This window comes from Symphalangus syndactylus, chromosome 5 (assembly GCF_028878055.3).
Source record: "Symphalangus syndactylus isolate Jambi chromosome 5, NHGRI_mSymSyn1-v2.1_pri, whole genome shotgun sequence".
Lineage (NCBI taxonomy): Eukaryota > Metazoa > Chordata > Mammalia > Primates > Hylobatidae > Symphalangus > Symphalangus syndactylus.
Genome location: NC_072427.2, coordinates 41,017,314 through 41,033,666, shown reverse-complemented (window position 1 = coordinate 41,033,666; position 16,353 = coordinate 41,017,314). Strand labels below are relative to the sequence as shown.

The 16,353-nt window shown below is 43.4% G+C and overlaps 1 protein-coding gene and 1 pseudogene across 2 annotated transcripts in view; one reads left to right on the top strand and one right to left on the bottom strand.

Annotated features, from left to right (window-relative positions):
- PDCD7 (programmed cell death 7) overlaps positions 1 to 16,353 on the bottom strand; it is a 36,097-nt gene that overhangs the window by 659 nt on the left and 19,085 nt on the right. The gene's annotated exons all lie outside the window — the stretch shown is intronic.
- Positions 9,620 to 9,825, top strand: LOC134736860 (uncharacterized; annotated as a pseudogene).

Here is a 16,353-nt window from a genome sequence, read left to right as displayed (position 1 = left end):
CCGGCCTCAGGTGATCCGGCCGCCTCAGCCTCCCAAAATGCTGGGATTACAGGCATAAGCCACTGCACCCGGCTGATTTTTAGCATAACCTTGATACCAAACTTGATAAGAAGATTAGAAACCAATCTCTCATGAACACAGATGCAAAAAAAATCTTAAAAATAATTATGGGTAGAATAATATAACACTGTCAAGTTAAGTTTATTTCAGGAAAGACAGATTGACTTAACATTCCCAAACCAATAAATGGGAATAAAGATAAATATCAATAGAATAAAGATGAAAAATTATATAATTATATAGCTTCATAGATGCAGAAAAAAACATGACAAAATCAATACTCATACCCTTTCAGCAACTTAGGAATAGAAGGGAATTTTCTTGACTAATAAAGAGTATCTCTAACACATCACACAGTGGCTGAGATCATGCCACTGCACTCCAGCCTGACAACGGAGCAAGATGCTGTCTCAAAAAAAAAAAAAAGAAAGAAAAAGAAAAAGAAAAAAAGGAATTACATCTCTCTATATAAATAGTAAATCATGTAAATGGACTCTTCTAAAATTTTTATTAGAAATGGAACATTTTAGGCCAGGTGCAGTGGCTCACACCTGTAATCCCAAATCCCAGCACTTGGGGAGGTCGAGGTGGGAGGATCATCTGAGGTCAGGAGTTGGAGACCAGCCTGGCCAACATGGTGAAACCCCGTCTCTACTAAAAATACAAAAATTAGCTGGGCATGGTGGTGGGTGCCTGTAATCCCAGCTACTTGGGAGACTGAGGCAGGAGAATCGCTTGAATCCGGGAGGCAGAGGTTGCAGTGAGCCAAGATCACACAATTGCACTCCAGCCTGGGCAACAAGAGGGAAACGCTGTCTCAAAAAAAAAAAAAAAAAAAGGAAAATTTAAAAAGTTACCATTGGCCGGGCGCGGTGGCTCACGCTTGTAATCCCAGCACTTTGGGAGGCCGAGGCGGGCGAATCACGAGGTCAGGAGATCGAGACCACGGTGAAACCCCCTCTCCACTAAAAATACAAAAAAATTAGCCGGGTGTGGTGGCGGGCGCCTGTAGTCCCAGCTGCTCGGAGAGGCTGAGGCAGGAGAATGGAGTGAACCCGGGAGGCGGAGCTTGCAGTGAGCCAAGATTGCGCCACTGCACTCCAGCCTGGGCGACAGAGCGAGACTCCGTCTCAAAAAAAAAAAAAAAAAACAGTTACCATTTATATTAGCATAGTTCTCTAGGACTAAATCTAACACAAGATGTATGAGACCTCTACACGGAAAACTATAAAACATTTGGTTAAATGGAGGAACATACCACGTTCAAGGATTGTAAAACTGAATCTTGTAAAGATAGTAGTTCTCCTCCAATTAATTTATTCATCCCATGTATCAAAATTCTATCACTTTTTTTTTTGGTAGAAATTGGCAAGCTAATTCTAAAATTAAATGAAATGCAAAGGACCAGGAAAAGCCAAGAGACTCTTGGAGAAGCAACACAGTGGAAGACTTTTACTATCAGATAGCAAGACCTTCAAGTTATGGGAATGAAGAAAGTGACTTAAAGACTTACAAAGAGACCAATAGGACAAAAAAGAAAGTCCAGAAACAGATCCACACATGAATCTTTGACTTATGACAAAATTGGCTCTGTAGAACAGTTGGAAAGGGAAAGTCTTTTAAATAAATTGTTCTGGATTAATTTGATATCCATCTGGGGGAAAAAACAAAAACAATATTGACCTCTACCTCATGCCATACCTAAAAATCAATTCCAGGTGGACCGTAGATTTAAATGTAAAAGGTAAAATAATAAAGCTCAAAGATAAAAATGAAAGACTATATTCATGGCCTCGCAATAGTCAAAACATTTCTTAAGTTACAAAAGGGCTACTGGGCCAGGCACATTGGCTCGTGCCTATAATCCCAGCACTTTGAGAGGCCCAAGCAGGAGGATCAGTTGAGGCCAGGAGATTGAGATGAGCGTGGGCAACAAAGCAAGACCCCTATCTCTATAAAAAATACAAAACTAGCCAGGTATGGTGGCACACATCTGTAACCCCAGCTACTCGGGAGGCTGAAGTAGGAGGATTGCTTAAGCCTGGGAGGACAAGGCTGCTGTAGGATGAGTGAGCTGTGAGCCCAGGTAGCACTCCAGCCTAGGCAACAAAATGAGACGCTGTCTCAAATAAATAAATAAATAAATAAAATAAACACAACAACAACAAAAACTCCAAAAGAGACTAACCATGAAGGAAAATTCTGATAAACTGGATTACATTAAAGTTAAGAACTTCCGCCAGGTGCAGTGGTTCACACCTGTAATCCCAGTGCTTTGGGGGGCTAAGGCAGGCAGATCGCTTGAGGTTGGGAGTTCGAGACCAGCCTGGCCAACACGGTGAAACCCTGTTTCTACTAAAAATACAAAAATTAGCCAGGCGTGGTGGCACAAGTCTGTGATCCCAGCTACTAGGGAGGCTGAGGCGGGAGAATTGCTTGAACCTGGGAGACAGAGGTTGCTGTGAGCCAAGATCACACCACTGTCCTCCAGCCTAGGTGACAGAGTGAGACTCTGTCTCAAAAAAAAAAAAAAAAAGAAAAGTTCATATTAAAGGTGGAGCCAAGATGGCCGAATAGGAACAGCTCCGGTCTCCAGCTCCCAGCCCCAGCGACACAGAAGACGGGTGATTTCTGCATTTCTGCTTGAGGTACCGGTTTCATCTCACTAGGGAGTGCCTAACAGTGGGTGCAGGACAGTCGGTGAAGCGCACTGTGCGCGAGCCGAAGCAGGGCGAGGCATTGCCTCACTCGGGAAGCGCAAGGGGTCAGGGAGTTCCCTTTCCTAGTCAAAGAAAGGGAAAACAGACGGCACCTGGAATATCGGGTCAGTCCCGTCCTAATACTGCGCTTTTCCAACGGGCCTGGAAAACGGCACACTAGGAGATTGTGTCCCGCACCTGGCTCGGAGGGTCCTATGCCCACAGAGTCTTGCTGATTGCTAGCACAGCAGTCTGAGATCACGCTGCAAGGCGGCAACGAGGCTGGGGGAGGGGCGCCCGCCATTGCCCAGGCTTGCTTAGGTAAACAAAGCAGCCAGGAAGCTCGAACTGGGTGGAGCCCACCACAGCTCAAGGAGGCCCGCCTGCCTCTGTAGGCTCCACCTCTGGGGGCAGGGCACAGACAACCAAAAACTCAGCGAGAACCTCCACAGCCTTAAATGTCCCTGTCTGACTGACAGCTTTGAAGAGAGTAGTGGTTCTCCCAGCACGCAGCTGGAGATCTGAGAACGGACAGACTGCCTCCTAAAGTGGGTCCCTCACCCCTGAGCAGCCTAACTGGGAGGCACCCCCCCAGTAGGGACAGACTGACACCTCATTCAACCGGGTACTCCTCTGAGACAAAACTTTCAGAGGAACTATCAGACAGCTGAATTTGTGGTCTCACGAAAATCCGCTGTTCTGCAGCCACCGGTGCTGACACCCAGCCAAACAGGGTCTGGAGTGGACCTCTAGTAAACTCCAACAGACCTGCAGCTGAGGGTCTTGTCTGGTAGAAGGAAAATTAACAAACAGAAAGGACATCCACACCAAAAACCCATCTGTACATCACCATCATCGAAGACAAAAAGTAGACAAAACCACAAAGATGGGGAAAAAACAGACCAAAAAAACTGGAAACTCTAAAAAACAGAGCACCTCTCCTCCTCCAAAGGAACGCAGTTCCTCACCAGCAACGGAACAAAGCTGGATGGAGGATGACTTTGATGAGTTGAGAGAAGAAGGCTTCAGACGATCAAACTACTCTGAGCTACGAGAGGAAATTCAAAACAATAGCAAAGAAGTTAAAAACTTTGAAAAAAATTTAGAAGAATGGATAACTAGAATAACCAATGGAGAGATGGGCTTAAAGGAGATGATGGAGCTGAAAGCCAAGTTTCGAGAACTACGCGAAGAATGCAGAAGCCTCAGTAGCAGATGTGATCAACTGGAAGAAAGGGTATCGCTGATAGAAGATGAAATGAATGAAATGAAGAGAGAAGGGAAGTTTAGAGAAAAAAGAATAAAAAGAAATGAACAAAGCCTCCAAGAAATTTGGGACTATGTGAAAAGACCAAACCTACGTCTGATTGGTGTACCTGAAAATGATGGGGAGAATGGAACCAAGTTGGAAAACACTCTGCAAGATATTATCCAGGAGAACTTCCCCAATCTAGCAAGGCAGGCCAGCATTCAGATTCAGGAAATACAGAGAACGCCACAAAGATACTCCTCGAGAAGGGCAACTCCAAGACACATAATTGTCAGATTCACCAAAGTGGAAATGAAGGAAAAAATGTTAAGGGCAGCCAGAGAGAAAGGTCGGGTTACCCACAAAGGGAAGCCCATCAGACTAACAGCTGATCTCTCAGCAGAAACTCTACAAGCCAGAAGAGAGTGGGGGCCGATATTCAACATTCTTAAAGAAAAGAATTTTCAACCCAGAATTTCCTATCCCGCCAAACTAAGCTTCATAAGTGAAGGAGAAATAAAATACTTTACAGACAAGCAAACGCTGAGTGATTTTGTCACCACCAGGCCTGCCCTAAAAGAGCTCCTGAAGGAAGCACTAAACATGGAAAGGAACAACCGGTACCAGCCCCTGCAAAAACATGCCAAATTGTAAAGACCATCGAGGCTAGGAAGAAACTATAGCAACTAACGAGCAAAATAACCAACTAACATCATAATGACAGGATCAGATTCACACATAACAATATTCACGTTAAATGTAAATGGGCTAAATGCTCCAATCAAAAGACACAGACTGGCAAACTGGATAAGGAGTCAGGACCCATCAGTGTGCTGTATTCAGGAAACCCATCTCACGTGCAGAGACACACATAGACTCAAAATAAAGGGATGGAGGAAGATCTATCAAGCAACTGGAAAACAAAAAAAGGCAGGGGTTGCAATCCTAGTCTCTGATAAAATAGACTTTAAACCAACAAAGATCAAAAGAGACAAAGAAGGCCATTACATAATGGTAAAGGGATCAATTCAACAAGAAGAGCTAACTATCCTAAATATATATGCACCCAACACAGGAGCACCCAGATTCATAAAGCAAGTCCTCAGTGACCTACAAAGGGACTTAAACTCCCACACAATAGTAATGGGAGATTTTAACACCCCACTGTCAGCATTAGACAGATCAACGAGACAGAAAGTTAACAAGGATATCCAGGAATTGAACTCAGCTCTACATAAAGTGGACCTAATAGACATCTACAGAACTCTCCACCCCAAACCAACAGAATATACATTTTTTTCAGCACCACACCACACCTATTCCAAAATTGACCACATAGTTGGAAGTAAAGCTCTTCTCAGCAAATGTAAAAGAACAGAGATTATAACAAACTGTCTCTCAGACCACAGTGCAATCAAACTAGAACTCAGGATTAAGAAACTCAGTCAAAACCGCTCAACTACATGGAAACTGAACAACCTGCTCCTGAATGACTATTGGGTACATAATGAAATGAAGGCAGAAATAAAGATGTTCTTTGAAACCAACGAGAACAAAGACACAACATACCAGAATCTCTGGGACACGTTCAAAGCAGTGTGTAGAGGGAAATTTATAGCACTAAATGCCCACAAGAGAAAGCAGGAAAGATCCAAAATTGACACCCTAACATCACAATTAAAAGAACTAGAAAAGCAAGAGCAAACACATTCAAAAGCTAGCAGAAGGCTAGAAATAACTAAAATCAGAGCAGAACTGAAGGAAATAGAGACACAAAAAACCCTTCAAAAAATTAATGAATCCAGGAGCTGGTTTTTTGAAAAGATCAACAAAATTGATGGACCGCTAGCAAGACTAATAAAGAAGAAAAGAGAGAAGAATCAAATAGATGCAATAAAAAACGAAAAAGGGGATATCACCACCGATCCCACAGAAATACAATCTACCATCAGAGAATACTACAAACACCTCTATGCAAATAAACTAGAAAATCTGGAAGAAATGGATAAATTCCTCGACAAATACACCCTCCCAAGACTAAACCAGGAAGAAGTTGAATCTCTGAATAGACCAATAACAGGTTCTGAAATTGTGGCAATAATCAATAGCTTACCAACCAAAAAGAGTCCAGGACCTGATGGATTCACAGCTGAATTCTACCAGAGGTACAAGGAGGAACTGGTACCATTCCTTCTGAAACTATTCCAATCGATAGAAAAAGAGGGAATCCTCCCTAACACATTTTACGAAGCCAGCATCGTCCTGATACCAAAACCTGGCAGAGACATAACCAAAAAAGAGAATTTCAGACCAATATCCTTGATGAACATTGATGCAAAAATCCTCAATAAAATACTGGCAAACCGAATCCAGCAGCACATCAAAAAGCTTATCCACCATGATCAAGTGGGCTTCATCCCTGGGATGCAAGGCTGGTTCAACATACGCAAATCAATAAATGTAATCCAGCATATAAACAGAACCAAAGACAAAAACCACATGATTATCTCAATAGATGCAGAAAAGGCCTTTGACAAAATTCAACAACCCTTCATGCTAAAAACTCTCAATAAATTAGGTATTGATGGGACGTATCTCAAAATAATAAGAGCTATCTACGACAAACCCACAGCCAATATCATACTGAATGGGCAAAAACTGGAAGCATTCCCTCTGAAAACTGGCACAAGACAGGGATGCCCTCTCTCACCGCTACTATTCAACATAGTGCTGGAAGTTCTGGCCAGAGCAATCAGGCAGGAGAAGGAAATAAAGGGTATTCAATTAGGAAAAGAGGAAGTCAAATTGTCCCTGTTTGCAGATGACATGATTGTATATCTAGAAAACCCCATTGTCTCAGCCCAAAATCTCCTTAAGCTGATTAGCAACTTCAGCAAAGTCTCAGGATACAAAATTAATGTACAAAAATCACAAGCATTCTTGTACACCAATAACAGACAAACAGAGAGCCAAATCATGAGTGAACTCCCATTCACAATTGCTTCAAAGAGAATAAAATACCTAGGAATCCAACTTACCAGGGATGTGAAGGACCTCTTCAAGGAGAACTACAAACCACTGCTCAATGAAATAAAAGAGGATACAAACAAATGGAAGAACATTCCATGCTCATGGGTTGGAAGAATCAATATCGTGAAAATGGCCATACTGCCCAAGGTAATTTATAGATTCAATGCCATCCCCATCAAGCTACCAATGACTTTCTTCACAGAATTGGAAAAAACTACTTTAAAGTTCATATGGAGCCAAAAAAGAGCCCGCATCGCCAAGTCAATCCTAAGCCAAAAGAACAAAGCTGGAGGCATCACGCTACCTGACTTTAAACTATACTACAAGGCTACAGTAACCAAAACAGCATGGTACTGGTACCACAACAGAGACATAGATCAATGGAACAGAACAGAGCCCTCAGAAATGATGCCGCATAGCTACAACTATCTGATCTTTGACAAACCTGACAAAAACAAGAAATGGGGAAAGGATTCCCTATTTAATAAATGGTGCTGGGAAAACTGGCTAGCCATATGTAGAAAGCTGCAACTGGATCCCTTCCTTACACCTTATACAAAAATTAATTCAAGATGGATTAAAGACTTATATGTTAGACCTAAAACCATTAAAATCCTACAAGAAAACCTAGGCAATACCATTCAGGACATAGGCGTGGGCAAGGACTTCATGTCTAAAACACCAAAAGCAATGGCAACAAAAGCCAAAATCGACAAATGGGATCTCATTAAACTAAAGAGCTTCTGCACAGCAAAAGAAACTATCATCAGAGTGAACAGGCAACCTACACAATGGGAGAAAATTTTTGCAACCTACTCATCTGACAAAGGGCTAATATCCAGAATCTACAATGAACTCAAACAAATTTACAAGAAAAAAACAAACAACCCCATCAAAAAGTGGGCAGAGGACATGAACAGACACTTCTCAAAAGAAGACATTTATGCAGCCAAAAAACACATGAAGAAATGCTCCTCATCACTGGCCATCAGAGAAATGCAAATCAAAACCACAGTGAGATACCATCTCACACCAGTTAGAATGGCCATCATTAAAAAATCAGGAAACAACAGGTGCTGGAGAGGATGTGGAGAAATAGGAACACTTTTACACTGTTGGTGGGACTGTAAACTAGTTCAACCATTGTGGAAGTCAGTGTGGCGATTCCTCAGGGATCTCGAACTAGAAATACCATTTGACCCAGCCATCCCATTACTGGGTATATACCCAAAGGACTATAAATCATGCTGCTATAAAGACACATGCACACGTATGTTTATTGCGGCACTATTCACAATAGCAAAGAGTTGGAACCAACCCAAATGTCCAACAACGATAGACTGGATTAAGAAAATGTGGCACATATACACCATGGAATACTATGCAGCCATAAAAAATGATGAGTTCGTGTCCTTTGTAGGGACATGGATGAAACTGGAAAACATCATTCTCAGTAAACTATCGCAAGGACAAAAAACCAAACACCGCATGTTCTCACTCATAGGTGGGAATTGAACAATGAGAACTCATGGACACAGGAAGGGGAACATCACGCTCCGGGGACTGTTGTGGGGTGGGGGGAGGGGGGAGGGACAGCATTAGGAGATACACCTAATGCTAAATGACGAATTAATGGGTGCAGGAAATCAACATGGCACATGGATACATATGTAACAAACCTGCACATTGTGCACATGTACCCTAAAACCCTAAAGTATAATAAAAAAAAAAAAAAAAAAAGAAAAATTTAATTAAAAACATAACAAGAAAAAAAAAAAAAATATTTCATATTAGTGTAAAAAAAAAAAAAAAAAAAAAGAAAAGTTAAGAACTTCCATTTGGCCAGGCATGGTGGCTCACACCTATAATCCCAGCACTTTGGAGGCTGAGGCAGGCGGATCACAAGGTCAGGAGATCAAGATCATCCTGGCTAACATGGTGAAACCCCGTCTCTACTAAAAATACAAAAAATTAGCTGGGCATAGTGGTGGGCGCCTGTAGTCCCAGCTACTCAGGAGGCTGAGGCAGGAGAATGGTATGAACCCAGGAGGTGGAGCTTGCAGTGAGCTGAGATCACACCACTGCACTCCAGCCTGGGTGACAGAGCGAGACTCTGTCTCAAAAAAAAAAAAAAAAAAAAAACTTCCATTCATCAGAATACACCATTAAGAGAGTTAAAACAAAAACAAAAACAAATCACAGAGTGGGAGACGATATTTGCAACACATCTATATGAAAAAGGACTCATATCCAGTATATACAAAGAACTTCTATAAACAATAAGAAATGGGCAAGAGATTTTTAATATACACTTTACAAAAGAGGATATCCAAATAGCCAATATGGTAAGTTGTTTAACTTCATTAGTCATCAGGGGAATGCAAAATAAAACAATGAGATACCACTACACAAACATACAACCATTAATTTAAGGTTAAAATTAAAAAGCTTCACAATATCAAGCATTGATGAGGATGTGGAACATCTATAAGTCTTATTCATTGTTGGTCAGAAAGTCACTTAGTATTAGTCAACAGTATCTACTAAACCGGAAAGCCAAGAATTAAGAACTCATTCACACATCACTTCTTGGCCTTTTGGGTTAGATCAAGACTAGTATCTGTCCTTCATTTAGTAATACAACAGCCAGGAATTTAATTTCTGATGTATTTTAAACTACATTAAATATTGAGTCTGTTGCCTTTAAAAAAGAACAAACTCGGCCGGGAGCGGTGGCTCACACCTGTAATCCCAGCACTTTGGGAGGCTGAGGCGGGCAGATCACAAAGTCAAGAGATCGAGACCATCCTGGCCAACATGGTGAAACCCCGTCTCTACAAAAAACACAAAAATTAGCTAGGCATAGTGGTGCACGCCTGTAGTCCCAGCTACTCGGGAAGCTGAGGCAGGAGAATCGCTTGAACCAGGGAGGCGGAGATTGCAGTGAGCTGAGATCGTGCCACTGCACTCCAGCCTAGTGACAGAGTGAGACTCTGTCTCCAAAAAACAAAACAAAACAAAACAAAAAAACAGGCCAGGCGCGGTGGCTCACGCTTGTAATCCCAGCACTTTGGGAGACCGAGGCGGGCAGATCACGAGGTCAGGAGATCGAGACCATGGTGAAACCCCATCTCTACTAAAAATACAAAAACTTAGCCGGGCGTGGTGGCGGGCGCCTGTAGTCCCAGCTACTCGGAGAGGCTGAGGCAGGAGAATGGCGTGAACCCGGGAGGCGGAGGTTGCAGTGAGCCGAGATCGTGCCACTGCACTCCAGCCTAGCGGACAGAGTGAGACTCCGTCTCAAAAAAAAAAAACAAAAAAAAACAAAAAAAACAAACTTGGCCGGGCGTGGTGGCTAATGCCTCTAATCCCAGCACTTTGGGAGGCCGAGGTGGGTGGATCATCTGAGGTCAGGAGTTCAAGACCAGCCTGGCCAACATGGTGAAACCTCGTCTCTACTAAAAATACAAAAAAAAAAAAAAAAAAAAATAGCTGGGCGTGGTGGCACGCACCTGTAGTCCCAAGTACTTTGGAGGCTGAGGCAGGAGAATCGCTTGAACCCAGGAGGTGGAGGTTGAGGTGAGCCAAGATGGCACCACTGTACTCCAGCCTGGGCGACAGAGCGAGACTCTGTCTCAAAAAAAAAAAAAAAAGAAAAAAAGAAAAAACTCATTCACACAGAATTTAAGCTCACGACTGCCTCCCTAGCCATGCAGAACTGAGAGTCAACTAAACTTCTTTTCTTTATAAAAAAAAAAAATAAATAATAATACACTTGAATCTACACTCCTTGACCGCAGTCTGCCTTTTTGCAAACAATCAGGGATTATCAGGGAGTCTGCAGCAGGAAGTGCCTCTGGCTCAACACAATCTGTCATCCCTACCAGGATGACCCAAAGCTCTGCCCTGCTAGGGGTCACTACAGTCATCCCCTTCCCATGAGAGCATCATGTGGAGAGGTAGGGTGGATAATCTGAGTGCAGAGAGGTCAAATGAAGGCAGGTAGGCAAATCCCTTAATTCCCTCATCTCCTGCCCCATCTGTCAACTCTTGTCAGTGTCTTGCTATATATAAGACTCAAAAGGTTTCTCCACTCCATGCCTAGAGCTGATCTCCCTGCACAGCAGGAGGTGGCTCTCTGTGCTGCCTTCGATACAGAATCAGAAAGGTCCCACTGTAACCAGTAAATTATCTGCCCCATCAGCCAGTTCTTACAGAGGACCTTTGAGGTACAAGGGTGTTATAGGAGACACAGGCAAGTTCAGCAAGTTTTGGCATTCTCAGATTTATTATTCACATTTTCAGGTATCATCTGAATTTTGAGCTATCTCCGGGGAAGGGACACAGTTCTATTGAGACTGTCTGTCCACTTAGCAGGTATAGGGCACCCTTCTCTCCATCTTCCACCCAGCATCTGCATCCTAATAGGTATTTTCTACTCAGCCCTACACTTGCTTCTAGGATACTGAGGATTTAGGGAACATATCTTTTTTTTTCTTTTTTGAGACGGACTCTCGCTCTGTCTCCCAGGCTGGAGTGCAGTAGTGCATGCAATCTTCTAGGCTCACTGCAACCTCTGCCTCCCAGGTTCAAGCGATTCTCCTGTCTCAGCCTCCTGAGTAGCTGGGATTACAGGCGCCCACCACCACACTTGGCTAAATTTTTTTTATTTTTTTATTTTTTATTTTTTTATTATTATTATTTTTTGAGAAGGAGTCTCGCTCTGTCGCCCAGGCTGGAGTGCAGTGGCGCGATCTCGGCTCACTGCAAGCTCCGCCTCCCGGGTTCACACCATTCTCCTGCCTCAGCCTCTCCGAGTAGCTGGGACTACAGGCGCCCGCCACCACGCCCGGCTAATTTTTTGTATTTTTAGTAGAGACGGGGTTTCACCGTGGTCTCGATCTCCTGACCTTGTGATCCGCCCGCCTCGGCCTCCCAAAGTGCTGGGATTACAAGCGTGAGCCACCGCGCCCGGCCTAATTTTTGTATTTGTAGTAGAGGCGGGGTTTTGCCATACTGGTCAGGCTGGTCTCGAACTCCTGACCTCAGGTGATCCACCCGACTTGACTTCCCAAAGTGCTGAGATTGCAGGTGTGAGCCACCATGCCCAGCCTGTATCTCTCTCTTTTTTTTTTTTTTAAGACAGTCTTGCTCTATTGCCCAGGTTGGAGTGCAATGGCGTGATCCCTGCTCACTGCAAGCTCCGTCCCCCACGTTCAAGCGATTCTCCTGCCTCAGCCTCCTGAGTAGCTGGGCCTACAGGCGCCCGCCACCACGCCCAGCTAACTTTTTGTATTTTTAGTAGAGACGGGGTTTCACTGTGTTAGCCAGGATGGTTTCGATCTCCTCACCTTGTGATCCACCCACCTTGGCCTCCCAAAGTGCTGGGATTACAGGCTTGAGCCACTGCGCCCGGCCCTATATCTCTTAAGAATGGCAAGGGCTGCCGGGCACGGTGGCTCACACTTGTAATCCCAGCACTTTGGGAGGCCGAGGCAGACGGATCACGAGGTCAGGAGATCGAGACCACGGTGAAACCGCGTCTCTACTAAAAATACCAAAAAATTAGCCAGGCGCCGTGGCGGGCGCCTATAATCCCAGCTACTCGGAGAGGCTGAGGCAGGAGAATGGCGTGAACCTGGGAGGCGGAGCTTGCAGTGAGCCGAGATTGCGCCACTGCACTCTAGCCTGGGTGACAGAGCAAGACTCCATCTCAAAAAAAAAAAAGAATGGCAAGGGCTACAGTAAAAGTAAAGATATCATCTAGTTAGAAAATATTCTAAAATGAGGGTCACCTCGCTAGGTACAACATTAGAGGTACAGATCATTATGTAATAATATTCTCCAAAGGAAGGTGAGTGGTCTAGTCCTTATGGGCATTGGAGAAGCTTCAGGAAGTAGATGGGACTTGACCTTGACCCTGGAAGGTGAGAGAACAGCCTGTCAGCAAGAGAGCAGAGGAATCTGCAAGGTGGAGTGAAGTGACAAGTTGCTGGACTTAAGCAGATGGTCTGTGCTGGGAAGCAGTATGAAGTAAGATTGAAAGGGAAGACTGGAGTAGAGCTGGGGAGAACTTTGAACTTCAGGCTGAGTGCTGACTCCATTCAGCAGGTAGTGGGCAAAGTCTGGAAGAGGCCTGAGGTGGTGGGATGGGGTAGGGATGTGGGGATGTTAGAAAAGCCAGGCTGAGCATGCTTGGACAAACTGTAAGCCAGGACCTCTCAAACACGAGCCCATGAGGTGGTGCCCATGTGCTTGGACCTGGGCATGGGGATGGGGAATGGGATAGGTGAAGGTGGCACCGATTGATCTAAGTGGGGCCCAGGCAATGACAGTATTGTTTTCAAAGGTCTTCACTATACTCTCTAAATTAGACTTTATTCTTGCCCAGAGCTTCAATTACCTGCCAATGATTCACAAATTAAATTCTCCAGTTCTCTTCTGAGATCAAACTCATAAACACAACTGCCTACACAGTGTCTCAAGACTTCTCAAACTCAACATATCAAAGTGAACTGATTTTTCCCTTCCCCAAACTGCTCCTCGCCCCCGGGGTTCCTTGTCTCAAGGAATGGTGACATTGAGCCAAGTGCACGAGTACTCATCTCTGATACTTTCCTCTCCTTTACCACCACCATCTCAAATCCCCTGTCAATTTTTATCTCCTAAATCTCTGGAATCCAGCCATTTCATGCTACCTCCACTGCTTCCATGGGAATCCAAGTCCCCATTCTCTCTCACCTGGACAACTCATCTCTATGTATCCTCACATGCTTTATTATTATAATTCTGTTCCACACACTGAGGCAAGAATGACCATTTGAAAACCAAAACTAAGCCACTCCTGGCTGGGCACGGTGGCTCATGCCTGTAATCCCAACACTTTGGGAGGCAGAGGTGGGAGGATTGCTGGAGCCCAGGAGTTAAAGACTAGCCTGGGTAACATAGCAAGACCCCTTCTTTAGAAAACAAAACGAAACAAAACTAAGGCACTCCCCTACTTAAAACTCTTCAATGGTTCCTGGCTGTTTTCAAAATAAAAATTAAATTTCTGAAGCCTTGCGGTGTCTGACCCGTTTCCTCTCCTCCCATCTTACTCCAGTCATGCTAGCCTTCAACTGCCATGGTCTCTCAGCCCCCACAGAACCTTTGCATATCCTGTTCCGGATACTTGCTACGTTCTTCCCTGTCGCTTCCCCACAATTAATTAAAAGCTGCTCAAAGGCCGGGCACAGTGGCTCATACCTGTAATCCCAGCACTTTGGGAGGCCAAGGTGGGTGAATCACTTGAGGTCAGGAGTTCGAGACCTGCCTGGCCAACATGGCAAAACCCCCTCTTTACTAAAAATACAAAAATTAGCCTGGTGTAGTGGCACACGCCTGTACTCCCAGCTACTCAGGAGACTGAGATGGGAGAACTGCTTGAACCTGGGAGACGAAGGTTGCAGTGAGCCGAGATCACGCCACTGCACTCCAGCCTGGGCGACAAAGCAAGAGTCTGTCTCAAGAATAAAAAGAAAAGAAAAAGCTGTTCATTTTTCAGAGCTCAGCTGAAACATCACTTCCTCAAAAAAGCTTGCCCTGACTCTCAAACTTGGTTAGGTCTACCTAGCACAGTGGCCTTTATGAATTTTTTTATTTTTTATTTTTTTGAGATGAAGTCTTGCTCTGTTGCCCAGGCTAGAGTGCAGTGGCGCAATCTCAGCTCACTGCAATCTCTGCCTCCCAGGTTCAATCGATTCTCCTGCCTCAGCCTCCCGAGTAGCTGGGATTACAAGCACCTGCCACCACGCCCGGCTAATTTTTGTATTTTTAGTAGAGATAGGGTTTCACCATCTTGGCCAGGCTGGTCTTGAACTCCTGACCTTGTGATCCACCTGCCTCGGCCTCCCAAAGTGCTGGGATTACAGGCGTGGGCCACCATGCTTGGCCTTTTTTTTAACTGTGACCCATAGTATACTTTTATTTCCTAGCATACACATATGTAAACTGAATAATGATTCTTACCCTTACTATATTATATATATTTTCTATTATTTCAACTAAATGTGTCACAGAAGGCTTTTGAAGAGAAATCCTAATTCATAATCTCAGAACCATGTCTTTCTTTCAAAGCACTCAGCATATTTTTTATGATTATTGGGTTAATATCTACCTTCCTCATTGCCTGTATTCTGTATGAAGTTAGGGAGTATTTGGTATTTTGCTTAGCTTTAATAGGCACTTAAACATTTGGAATGAAATATATAAAGTGGCTGATAAGTACTTTTCCTTGTAGCACTTATCACAATTGTCTCTAATGACTCTATCTGTTATAATCATTAAGCTTCTTCACTCTAAACTCCAGGAGGTCAGGAATCCTGTCTGTTCACCCCTTCTTACATCCCTAGCACCTAACCACAGTACCTGGAAAATGGTAAATAAAAAATCATTTCCCATAGAACATTAATTCAAATCCTGGTATCCAGACTGTGGCATGAATTAACAAAGCTGAGGAAAGTGTCCACTGTTCTACACAGTTATGCACTCTAACACCACTTGCCTCAGAGACCTTAATCTTTGCTTCGGAGGCTATGAAAAACCAAATTTATTCCAAAGGCAAATGAACTCTGCAATGGAAACATACTCTTCATGTGTGGCCAGATACAGGAAGCCAGGAACTAATATGTGGATTCATAAAAAGGTAAAGAGCTCATCATATGGAAATAGCTTATAGGTTCTAAGCGTTACAAAAAATCTGGGACAAATAGGTGGCAAAAAACAAATTTAGTTGATAATGTCTCATTTAATTACTATTCCATAAATCACTACTATTTCAGAATGTTCACATTCCTTTCATATATTGCATATTATACTTATTTAAATGGAATAAGATATACTTTGTACTTACCTTGTAATTACCAGGAGAACTTCCCTGCAGACAAAGCATGTATAAATGAATAGCTACAACAGATGGTATAAGCCTAAGCTTCTTGTTACAAATGTCACATGGGCATAGGAGCATGAATGGTTTTAGAGTGATTAAGTTGGTTGGCTTGTAGCAGCAAATTCTTTGACATCATAAACTCAGCCACTTGGGCTAAATACCCTTAGTATTTAAGAACTAATCTCTTTCTCTCATAGCTTTCTAATCTTCTCTGTATTTACCGAATTTATTAAAAACAAATGCTTTTGTACAGTTTTTCTTTTTAAAAGTTTCCAGTTAATAATTGAAGAATGACAGAATTAAACTATCACTATTTTTGAGTCCCCTCCCCATCAATGAATGAATCTAGGTCTTATCAGTGGCCGCTAACATCACAAAAAAAGCCAAGA